The sequence below is a fragment of the Pollicipes pollicipes genome, unplaced genomic scaffold (genome assembly GCF_011947565.3).
Source record: "Pollicipes pollicipes isolate AB1234 unplaced genomic scaffold, Ppol_2.1 Scaffold_4740;HRSCAF=5597_pilon_pilon_pilon, whole genome shotgun sequence".
NCBI classification, from domain to species: Eukaryota; Metazoa; Arthropoda; class Thecostraca; order Pollicipedomorpha; family Pollicipedidae; genus Pollicipes; species Pollicipes pollicipes.
In genome coordinates, this window is record NW_023596545.1 from 34,181,057 (window position 1) to 34,192,879 (window position 11,823).

At 50.8% G+C, this 11,823-nt stretch overlaps 1 pseudogene; it reads right to left on the minus strand.

Moving 5' to 3' along the window:
* Positions 1–8: 8 nt before the first annotated feature.
* LOC119099292 (bursicon-like) lies at positions 9–4,175 on the minus strand (annotated as a pseudogene).
* Positions 4,176–11,823: the final 7,648 nt, after the last annotated feature.

The following is an 11,823-nucleotide window of genomic DNA, read 5'->3' on the forward strand; positions in this document are numbered from 1 at the left end:
GCAGGGTATGTTGGTGTAGGGACCTTTATTGTGTCTTCTTCGGACGAATATGCGTTCATTTTGTCTCTTCCAGCTCAACATAACTAATGCATTATATATACACGCTGCGTTCACAGATTGGCGAAATCCATCTCGCGTTTCAGTTCGGGCAAGTTTGGGCGTCCATTTCAGCGATGGCGAGATTGCTTGAGGCAAGGCTCTGGGAAGAACTGGATGCCTTGATATAGCTTTTTCAATGGCATTCACAATGAGGCGGCAACTGCGGCGATGTCTTAAGATGAAGGTTTAATGACTGGTCGCCTCGTCGCTGGCCTAAGTAGAACCCCCGTGGTTTTCTGTCACGCTGCTGGAGATCGTGCCGACATGTCGATCTGCGGCTGTGCTACTCTGCTTCGTCTCTCCCACACCGCCGTCCGAAAGTCGCCCGCCATCGCTGACACGGCCGCCCGGGTCGGTTCCGGTCGCGTGACGTCACCCGGCGTCCGGGAGTGACGTCATCACACGAAGGGCATGGACTCGAGCGGCACGCCGCCGGACACGAAGCGGCCACCCTCCTGCGGGATGGCCCTGCGAGTCCTCCTGCTGGCTGCACGGACGGCACATGCACTCGATCGGCGCCCTCGTCACGATCTGGGACGGCGCTACAGAGGTCACGATCTGGGGATGGGGTCACAGAGGTCACGATTTGGGGACGGCGTCCATGGAGTGGGTCGCGATCTGGGACGGCGCCGATGAGGTCACGATCTGGGGACGGCGCCGTAGAGGTCACGATATGGGGACGGAGCAGTAGAGTAGGGTCACCATATAGGGACGGTTTTCACTAGAGTACGATGTGGGGACGCTGTCATCGAGGTCACGATCCTGGGACGGTTGCCCATTAGGGTCAGTGGTCTAGTCAGCGGGGATGATCACAACATGGGGACGGTTGTCACTGAGGCGGGCGGTCCCGGTCAGTATAGAAGCTCACGATTCGGGGCGAAAGGCAGGGTTCGAAGGGCCTGGTCACGAATGGAAGGTCAAGTTTGTGGGCCGATTGCCACAGGCGTGGCTGTGGCTAGTGGGGAGGTCATCATTTGGGAGATTGTCGTTAGAGGTCAGGGGTGAGGGGACGGGAGGAGGGGTGCAAGAGGACACGATCCTTGATGACCAGATTGATGGCCAAAGGCACGTCGAGTCGCTCCCTCCATGTAACGTCATAAGCTTACGGCTGAGTTATCCCAGAGGTTGGGGGAAGGGGAGGGGCCCGAGCCCCCAAAGCCGTGCTCCACATAACGCGTCAGCACCTGCACCTACGGCCCTGGGATTAACCAATTAACAGGGGGTGATCGACGAGGTCAACGCTTTGCCAGCCAGCGCTCGCGACGGAAGGTTTACCGGGATGATCCGCCCTTGAAATGAACCCTTCGGTCAGGTGATCCATCCTGAACCGTAGTTTCGTCCTTTCCATTACGATAGTTTTCTGACCATCTAGCCCGAAGAATCGAGGCAGGCTCAAAGTCTGCAGGCCTAAAACGACGGCATTAATTTTAATGCTCAATATTTCGGCTCGATGTCCTGATGGCGTATTACTTTTTGGGTATGTCGCTAGCACACCCTGTAAACAACACACAGCAGTTGTCCACGTTCCGCACTCTTGGGAGGCATCCTTGGTCAAGTGCTCGTTGTTTGAATGCCGTCATTTCAGGCCTGCATACAGTGACGTGGACCACTGCTGTGTGTTGTTTACATTGCGTGCTAGCGACATACCCCCCAAAAATATTCGCAGTAGCGTACCACAAATACTCCATCAGGAGATTAAGTAGAAATATTGAGCATTTGAGCATCAGACAGGCACGCGCCCCGTACATCTGCCACACTGCGGAGAAGGTAAGACTGCGGCGCAGGTCGCCTCCGAACGTGGCCATCACCCCGGCCCAGCAAGCGGGCTCTCACCTTGCGGAACTTGGGGTCGCCATGTTTGGCTTGCGGACAGAACAGCGAGACTGACGCCTCGCGCTGTCCACTCTCCTGACAGCACATGCAGGAGCGCTCTGTCTGCCAAAGCTTACTGCCCGACACCTGTTGACGAGGATGGCACGGTTCCTTCAGCGCAGCTCACTGCCCGGCGTCAGATGACAGGGACAACACGGTCCCCGGATACAGCTTATGCCCGACGCCTGTTAACACGCGCTCGGGTGGGGTCAAATTGACCTCCCCCCCTCCCGAAGGCTTTTCCACAATGGTTTCTGAACGGCGTGGCGTAGCCGCGCTAAATTTTATGTAGCTGTAGAAAATTGAACGGCGGACCGTCTTACATAAATAATTTAGGTGTACCTGCTAAGGTCACTGACCTACGGCGGGTCAAAGTCGGGCCATGGTTTCAGCGAAGGCAATTTTTAGGGAATGCTTCAATCTGATCCAACAACGGAGTGTTAAACAAAGCCATACATCTCTGGGATGCTTTCTTAGGCAACAAAACAGTTGAATGAGCAAATAAGATTGACCTAAGGCCACGTATGAAGGTTACACCAAGGTCAAAATTGACCTGCTTTGTTACTCTAGGACTTGCTGTATGGGATAGTTTCTGGTGCTCATTTCGAGTTTATTGATAGCAGGAACCGCATCATACATCTTCCATGGACTTCTTAGAGGTCAGAATGGGCCATTGACCTAAAATAACCCAGGTCAACATATTGTTTTAGGAACATACTGTCTAGCGTAACCTTTGTCGCTTAGTCAAATGCAAAATTCAAAGCAATCTTGTATGATTTTGGTCACTTTGACCTTCAAAGGTCAAACAAGGTCACTGACATTGAGTGAGAATGTGAGCCTTTGCTTAGAAACAGTTATCCAGGTTCTGGGGGCACTTTGAAGACCTACCTGGAACTTGACATCATTTGACTTTTTTTGACCCAAAGGTCATGACCTAGGAACCTGAAACTTTGACCTAAGTGAGTTCACGTACCGGTCAACACAACCTGTAGATTTGGTGTTCTAACTTTTTTAGTTCTTGAGATTTCGGGGGGGTCAAATTGACCCCCACCCGAGCGAAGGGTATCTAGCCGGCCACCCGGGCGTGTGTTAACAAGGGTGGCACGGTCCCTTCAGCATGTTAACAACCCTGTCAGAGTTTACTGTCCAACGCCAAAGCCAGTGGCATCAAACTTCATCTGTAGCAGTCATCTGTAGTCTGTACTGTCCGACACTTGAGGAAAGGGACAGCACGTACCATCCTGTCTCAGGCTACAGCGGGACACTCGAGGACAAAACAACACAATATAGTCAGTTTACTGTCCCGATGCCCGCGAGTCCCTCGAGCTCCGCGGTGGTGCTGGCTAGTCTCAGGATTACAAGCCCTCGATGTCCATGACACGCCACAGGCGACTCCGCCGGCCGCAAGTTCCGGAGCTGTTGGGAAAGTTTGCGACCAATCCTTGGCAAATCCTTGGAATTATTATTTCAGCTACAACAGTTTTCTGTGGAATGAAATCTACCACCGCCGCATGAATTTCCACGGAAATGGCCTTACCTGTCGCAAGTGCCAGAAACTAACCCAATTAAGCACCCGTTACTTCAAGTCATCGCAGGGGAACCTGTAAAACAAGCATACTTAGCGGACAACTGCGTTCATTCTTCGGACTGTCAGGCCGCTGGGATCAGTCTTCAGGATGTGAGACCGCCGTGTCCAGTCCTCCGACAGTCCGGTATCTCTACCGGAGCCTTCCGCGACAATCCTACCTGCACATAGCTGGTGCAGTGGCCGACGCACGCGTACGACGGAATCGGCTTGGCCACGCAGCCGGGGTATTGCAGCACGTGCACCACGGGCGTGAGTTTGCACTCGTCGGCGCCGCTGGGCGTCAGCCGCGTCGCCAGCGCCGCCAGGCCGGTCAGCAGTACCAGACCCCAGGTCATGGTCAGTAGATCTGCGGTGCACGGGGGGGGGGGGGAGTCAGCCGCCGCGAGGAGCTCAGGCCGGTGACGGGCGCGACTCACGGCGGGGGGAGTCAGCCGCCGTGGGGAGCTCAGGCCGGCGACGGGCGCGACTCGGCTCACTGCACGACTCACGGCGGGCAATGCCGACCCACGGCGCACCGCCCGGCGTCGCCTCCTCACACGCGGTGGCCGGGCGGGCCGCTCCGGCGCGAGGCGGACCGCGCCGGGACCGTACCTGGCCATGTCCGCCGCATCGCTGCCGCCGGCGCCGGTCCCGCCGGTCACTGCACTGGCGGCCGAGCTGGCCGGCGTCGTGCGCGCTCACCGACGTGGGCAGCGGCGCCGTCAGAGCGGCCCACCTCACGAAAGTCCTGGCGCCGCTAAACCGGCCCATCTCGCGATACCCGTCGTGGGGGAGCTGCGGCCGTCTGCGTAGCACCCCCACCAACAACAAGGTGACATGGATCCCTCAGGCGAAACCCGGCGCCTCTTCCGTTGCGGCCAGACCGGCGCAGCGGTGCATCGTCGCTCTAATGAGCGTCAGTGCCCTCCGATGCACCCAGTGCACCGGAGTGAGCCCAGCTTCAGGCACACGTGATGGACCTGTTCACAATGAACACCCGGCACCCAAAACATCCCTGCTCACCAGCCTGTGCAAGCCACAGCGATCCGCAGCCAGCGACGGCGCCCGGCTCAACGCGTCAGCAGGGTCTCACGTCGGCCGTGAGGGCCGGGCACCTGGCAACGCGGAAGCGCGGCTACCCCGCCCTGGCAACGCCCCTGCAGCGGCCGGTACCGTCGGGCAATCGGATTGGTCTCGCTCCGGGCCGAACTGCGGGTATCGCCGTGCTGGCGCGGGATCGATACAGTAAGTCGTGCCCGGCTGCTTGTCGGACGCGTTTGGGTCGCAGTTGCGATCTTGATGATGTTGTTCGAGAACAGAAATGCTCCGAGGGAGCTAAGGAGCCTCAATTAAATTTTTTGAAACGCTGGACGCTCAACGCCATTGCCGGAAGCTGCAGGACATTGCTGCCTTCAGAGTACCCAAAGAAACATCGGAACGATTCCGGTCGTTATGCGTGCGATGGTTCGCTTCGTATCGTGTGGCATGGGACATATCCTTTGCTGGTAACGTGGTTATCTAGAACCACACATGTTAGCCCCGTAAAACGATTTAACGGAATCTACACACACAGACCCCTGTGAGGAATAACGGACATTAATCATACTTTATGGCTCATAACTTCATGTGAAGTTCGTATGCTAAGAGTAGGAGAGACATCGTTTCAAAACTAACCAGAAGCTTCGAAGCATAGTCCCGGTGTCTTGGAGGGGAGCAGGGGGAAGGACAACCCTAGCGATCACATGATACAGGCATTGACAAATATCGGTACTAGGTGTAGTCATATGCCTAATTATCCCATGAAAATAAGCCAGACAAAGCTGCTCAGAGCGGTCATTGAACCACAAGTTTGACCTGTGCTGACCTGGCGGGCGTGACCTGTGCTGACCTGGCAGGCGTGACCTGTGCTGACCTGGCGGGCGTGACCTGTGCTGCCGTTCACCTGGGGCTGTTGGTCATTCCCAGTGCCGCACACCGCTGCACAGAGAGTGCCATCGTAAGCCGCCGGCCCCGGTGGTTTTATCCAGCAGCAGCGCCCCGCGGGAGGGCCGCGCCTCCCCGCAGGCAGGTACACACCATTCGCTTTACGTGACACGCGGCTGGCCGGGCACTCGGTCGGAACTGGGACGACTCGCTCTGAGAGGGTGGACGGATGCCGCGATGGCTGTTGGAGCCACGCATGCAGAGAGAGACCTCTGGGTATTCGGACAGAGCAGAGCCGATCGCGGTTTTGGGTAAGTGGCGCACGACGCTGATGTGTAAGACCGGGCTGATCTCTACGGAGGCGTATGGCGTCGTAAAACATGAGCGACTCTCCAGAGAGGGACGACATTTCCAGAATAGCTGCCAGTGGGCCGTGTCAGATGCCACAACAAATCTGATTTAGCAGTGTTCTTTCAAGGGGGCGTTGTGAGCATTTACCATACGGTCATAGCCAGCATGTGCAAAATTACATGTTAAATGGATTGGGTGACTGGACGTTTGACATACTTTTGTCCAGAGCGTGACGGAAATCTAAATTTTGCTCTATAATCGAATTATGTCTTCTCGTGTGACGAAGACTGTGGTTCAAGAGGACCACCTTCAACCTCAGGCAGGTGCCAGACAACGCAGGCAATATTGGCTCTTTTGTACCTTTCTGCTAAGCTGGCGCTCCGTCCACTTTATGGCTCAAACTACTGGCACATGTACCATCAAGCCACATGCCCTCCCCATAAGAAAATGGTAAAGATACTAGTTTGGAAAATAGGCTGATCACTGAGTAAATGGCTGAGCAAAATATATTTTCTGAATCAGGTGGCACTGGACCTACCTACCGATTGAGCTCAAAAAGATTGTCAGTGGGCAGTCCCTTTACGTTTGGTATGTCAAATGACAACCTCGATTGTCGGAGGTTGTTATGAGAGGGACATATTATAGACGAGTAGAAAGCGGTGACGAATGAGCCATTATGATCCGGCCTTCCTTTGCGCTGTCGAGCAAAACAGAGCAATGGCGAGGAAGAAAAAAACTTACGAGATTTGGCTCTATGACACTGGGACACTATGTCACCGCTACAGAGACTAACCAATAGAAGAGGTGAGTCATGTCACACCTGTTCGTAAATGCGCCAAAGGCCCGTACCAACCAGACTAGTGATACCAATCAGATCCCGACATTTTTAAGAGAAAGATCCTCCTCATCTCCGGCACCCCACGCAGTTAGAGCCCACATCGCATCAGTTCATAAGCGTTTCGCAACATTTTCAGGTTTCTTGTGCTTGACAAGCCACTTGTAGCTTTACCCACATCATCAATATATATATATATATATATATATATATATATATATATATATACGACACGACGGCACATCACATTATATTTAATCCGTTTATGACCATTTCATGCCTTTGTACACACATCGACGCCTGAGGCTGATCGCATACGCGTTTTGCTCAATGGCTCTTAACTACGGCAAACTGACAGGTCGTCCGTTGTACATGGGTCCATGGGATAATTTCAGTTCATGAGAACACTGAGTGGGTGCTGCGGCCTCTCTGTTGCTCTGCCTCGGTGTGTGGTCGTCTTTCTACGTTACAATGCCTGAGCGTGTGCTGGGGTCCCTCTGTTACCCTGCCTGAGTGTGTGCTGGAGTACCTCTGTTACCCTGCCTAAGTGTGTGCTGGAGTACCTCTGTTACCCTACCCGTGTGTGTGCTCGAACCCATCTGTTACCCTGCCTGAGTATGTACTGGGGTTCCTCCGTTGCTCTGCCTGAGTGTGTGGTCGTTTTTCTACGTTCTAATTCCAGAGTATGAGCTCGTGTCGCTCTGCTCCTTGCCTGAGTACACGTTCGAATCCCCTGTTCCCGGCGTGAGCGAAGGCCAGGGGTCCTGTTCCCTGCCTCAGTGTTTGCTTAGATCTCTCTGTTGCCCTGCTAAATGTTTGCTCGAATAGATCTCTTTGTTACCCTGCCTGAATTGTGCAGGGGTCCTTCTGTTCCCCTGGTGATTGTGCGCTCGGACTCTTCTATTTCCCTACGTGAATGTGTTCTCGAAACGTATACCGTCTTACTGCCTACCGTCTCACTGTATACCGTCTCGCTGCCTGCATGTGTGCTCGGTGCCCGTCTATTCCCCTGTCTGTGTGGGTGATGAATTCCTCTGTTCCCCTCCCTCAGCGTTGTGCATAGGATCGTCTGTTACCCCGCATGATTGGGTGCCCGCTGCCCACCTGTTCTCCCGTTCCCCCATTCCTCCTGTTTCCAAGACTTTGAGTTGGATTTCGACACTCCTTTGTTTCCACGGCTTTTCACGCCGGATTGACAGTTCCAGGACAGGGAGGTTCCTGCATCGCTGCTTCTTGTAACCTTTAGGGATGGATTGTCTGTATTACCTGGGTTCGTTGATAAACGTAACGCGAGTGTAAATCAAGCAAATGCGATTCCATTAAATACAAACGATTGACGGTAGTGAAAAGCATTCTCATTTCCTTTACACGAATGAGTTGCGACGCATGATCCGCCTGGAGTTAGTATTGATTGTGGTGCATTAGCCTGACGACGAAAGATGGCGTTTCTATACCAACTAATCGCAAACACTTAAAGGTTATCGTCTTAATCAAAAGCTCGTACGCTTTTATGTCCAATTACCTGATACTGCCTTCGAGCTTTTTTAACGCGCGCCCAGGTGGCCGGTTGAATACCCTTCGCTCGGGTAGAGGGCAATTTGCCCTCGTAAGAGCTCAAAAACTGAGAAAGTTAGATACACTAAATTCCCAGAATGTGTTGGCATGTACGTGAGCTCTTGTCAAATTCTAAGACCCCTAGGTCATAATCTTCGGATAAAACAAGGTCAAATGAGTTCAAACTCCAGATTAGTGTCGACCTTCTGCCCCGGACCTTCTCATGCAGTCACTGAAAACCTAGACAACTGCTTTAACCAAATGTTTAGTGATGCTCAGTTAAGGTCAGTGACCTTGTTTGACATTTCGAAGGTCATGGTGACCAAAATCATACAAGGCTACTTTGATTTTTCCATTTGAACAAGCGTCAAGGATTACGCCAGTCAGTATGGTCCTAAAAATAAAATGTTGACCTGGGTCATTTTAGGTCAGTGACCTATTCTGACTTTTGTGAAGTCCATGGAAGGTGTATAATGGGGCTTCTGGTATCAACAAATCAACAATGAGCACCAAAAACTATGGTATGCAGCAAGCTCTTCAGTAATAAAACAGGTTGGCTTGGACCTTGGTCCGACCTTCATACTTGACCCTACCTCAATTCAAATTGCTAATTCAATTGCTGTGTTACCTCAGAAACTATCTAAAAAATGAGTGACTTCGTCTTATCTTCCGCTTTTACACCAGATTGAACGATTCCCTAGAAATTGCTTTCGTTGAATGCATGGCCTGACTTTGACCAGCCGTAGGTAAAAAACCTTTCAAGCTGCATCTAATTTTTTATACCAAGCGATCTGCTCTTAAATTGTCTACATCCATGCAAAATTTGGCCAGTTGGAAATCATTCCGAAAAAAACCTTTAAGCGGCCAAATTGACCCTCCACCCGAGCGCATACTAGTTCATTTATAATTGGCTGCAGGTGTATGTACACATTATTATGTTTTTGGTTGTTGATGAAGTCGGTATTAGCTAAGCACTCATTGTTGCGTTCACACTAGCACCGCCACCCGGATTGCAACATGGGATCATATTTCCTTAGTCTGTTAGCCGAGTGGAACCGATTTGCATGGCACCACGCAACGGCTTTACACCGCTGCTTGTAACCAAGGTTTTCATTTATTGCGGCGGAGCATGAACGCCTGTGCTGAAAATTCAAAGCACGGCGGAGGTCACCTACCAAATGTGAGGTCCAGCCTGCTATCCAAAGGGCCATCGGCACGATCAGCCAGCGTTGTAAGGTAAACTTTCACGTGTTGTGCCCTGCAGAGGTGTCAGGCTGCTTACGGCACGTTCGCATTAAAATGACCAAGGATAAACTATCTCTGGATACTAGCTTTACTACATAGAAAGCTTATTGCTGAAGGAATGCAAGTGAAACACACTCTTCTTGTGCAACCGCACGAAACCTGTGATTGCGTATCGTAGTCTTTCATCCCGTTGTTGAGCTGAGGACACTGCAGAGCAATGACATAAAGCACTTTATAATACCACAACGCGAGAGTGCTAAGTAAAGCGTTGTCTTTAGTATATATATATATATATATATATATATATATATATATGTATATATAGATATCAATGGTAACATATACATATATAATGCATTATATATATAATATATATATATATATATATATATTTTTACATATACAAATACTCATGTTTACAATATTGTATATATAAATATTATATAGATATAGTATAATATATATATATATACTAATATATATAATATATATATATTATGATTATGGCCTCGCCCTCATAAGAGGATCAACTCGGTGACCTCCAGCATTAGTGTCTTCTAAGGATACCTCTCCGGCATTCCGTGCAATGCGCGCTCAAATTTTCGATGACCTTCTGAGGCATTCATGCGCGTATTTTAGCGCTTAACCGTCCTTCCAGTGTTTTTGGCTTGAGCAGCCGTAGTTTGAGCAGCCACGATTTTTTTATGAGCACTGCCGAGCAGTCTACGGCCGGGCTGTGTGACCCAAGGCCGGGTGCGACCGGGGTCGTAACCGACGATTGTCGCGGACCGCGCGAGGCGGGCCGGCACTGCTACATAACAGGCACCTTCATGTGAAATGCTTGCTCTAAGCGAGTGAAGCTGCATGCCACTGTACTCATAAATGTTATAGGAAATACGCTTATTTAGGGCTATGTCGTTACAAGGCAGGGTTTTGTGTATATAAGCGTGCAGATCTGAAGAGGAAAAATCAGGGGAATTTGTTCTTTGCCTTGGCCTCATGGGGCGGATTTTTAACTTAGCAACATCCAACTTGCTACTAATCACGAGATACTGCAGAGACCAATCCAATGGCTTTTTCCACCAGGCTCTATCTTACCTAGTTCCGAAACAGCAGCGGGGGGGGGCGCATCGCCCCCCTTCCCCTATTAGCCCGTGTTATGAAAACGGCGAATAAAGATAAGGGTTAAGTATAATTAAGTAAATGAAGTATAATAAAATATAATTAAGTATAATTGCGGTGTGGTCATATGTTATGAAAACTAATCAAAGGTATTCTAAAACAGATCCTTTTACACTGTTTTTACTCGGATATGAGAGCCAGGTTATTGTATGTAATATGTTATTGTAGGTATACACAAGGAAAGTACGTTGCCTAACATTAAGACCATGCCTATCCTAACCTAATTCAGCGCACACTTACCAAACATTGATCACCTGCAGGCACATGGTGAGGCCAAAGTTGTACAGAAACGTGCAAAGAACGAGTCATTGGCGACGTGCAGTGTTTCAGAACAGTATAAATCAGGATGTCGTGGCACGGCTTCCCACGTATTTAAATAAGGAAACAGCTGATACATGAACGCTTCTGTGGGAAAAGTACGTAGCCATTTACAGGTAGGCCTTGGCTGTGCCTTCTTAAATCACGCAGTTGTTGGTAGGTCTCGTCCCTCCATAAACGCAGCAGCACAGGCGGTCCGCCAGGCGTGTGGCCAGAATCTGCAGGCGTAGACTATCCCGCATTGCACATATGCACTGCTGGACAGCCTACATCGACGACTGCACTGGGAGTGTTCGCAGCGACCCGGCCATGGTGATATGAGATTTAACACGCGCCCGGGTGGCCGGCGAGATACCCTTCGCTCAGGTGGGGCGGGGGGTCAGTTTGACCCCCCTGAGATCTCGGGAACTAAGAAATCCAGACCCACCAAATTTTAAAGGATTTCTTGACCTGTACGTGAGCTCACATAAGTCAAGGTTTGAGCTTCCTAGGTCATAATCTTTAGGTCAAATAAGGTCAAAGAAGGTCAAATTCCAGGTTGGTCTGTTAAGTGATCCCATAACCTAGGCAACTGTTTCTAAGTAAAAGGTCACAAGCCCCTCGGAGGTCAGTGACTGTTTTACCCTTTGAAGGTCATGGCGACCAAAATCATACAAGACTGCTCTGAGTTTTGCATTTGAATAAGCGACAAAGATTACGCTAGGCAGCATGTTCTGAAAACAAAATGTCGACCCAGGTCATCCTAGGTCAATGACCTGTTCTGACCTCAAATAAGTCAATGGAAGATGCTTAATGCCGTTCCTGCTGTCAATAAATTCAAAATGAGCACTACAAACCATCCCATACAGCAAGCCCTAGAGTAATAAATCAGGTCGGT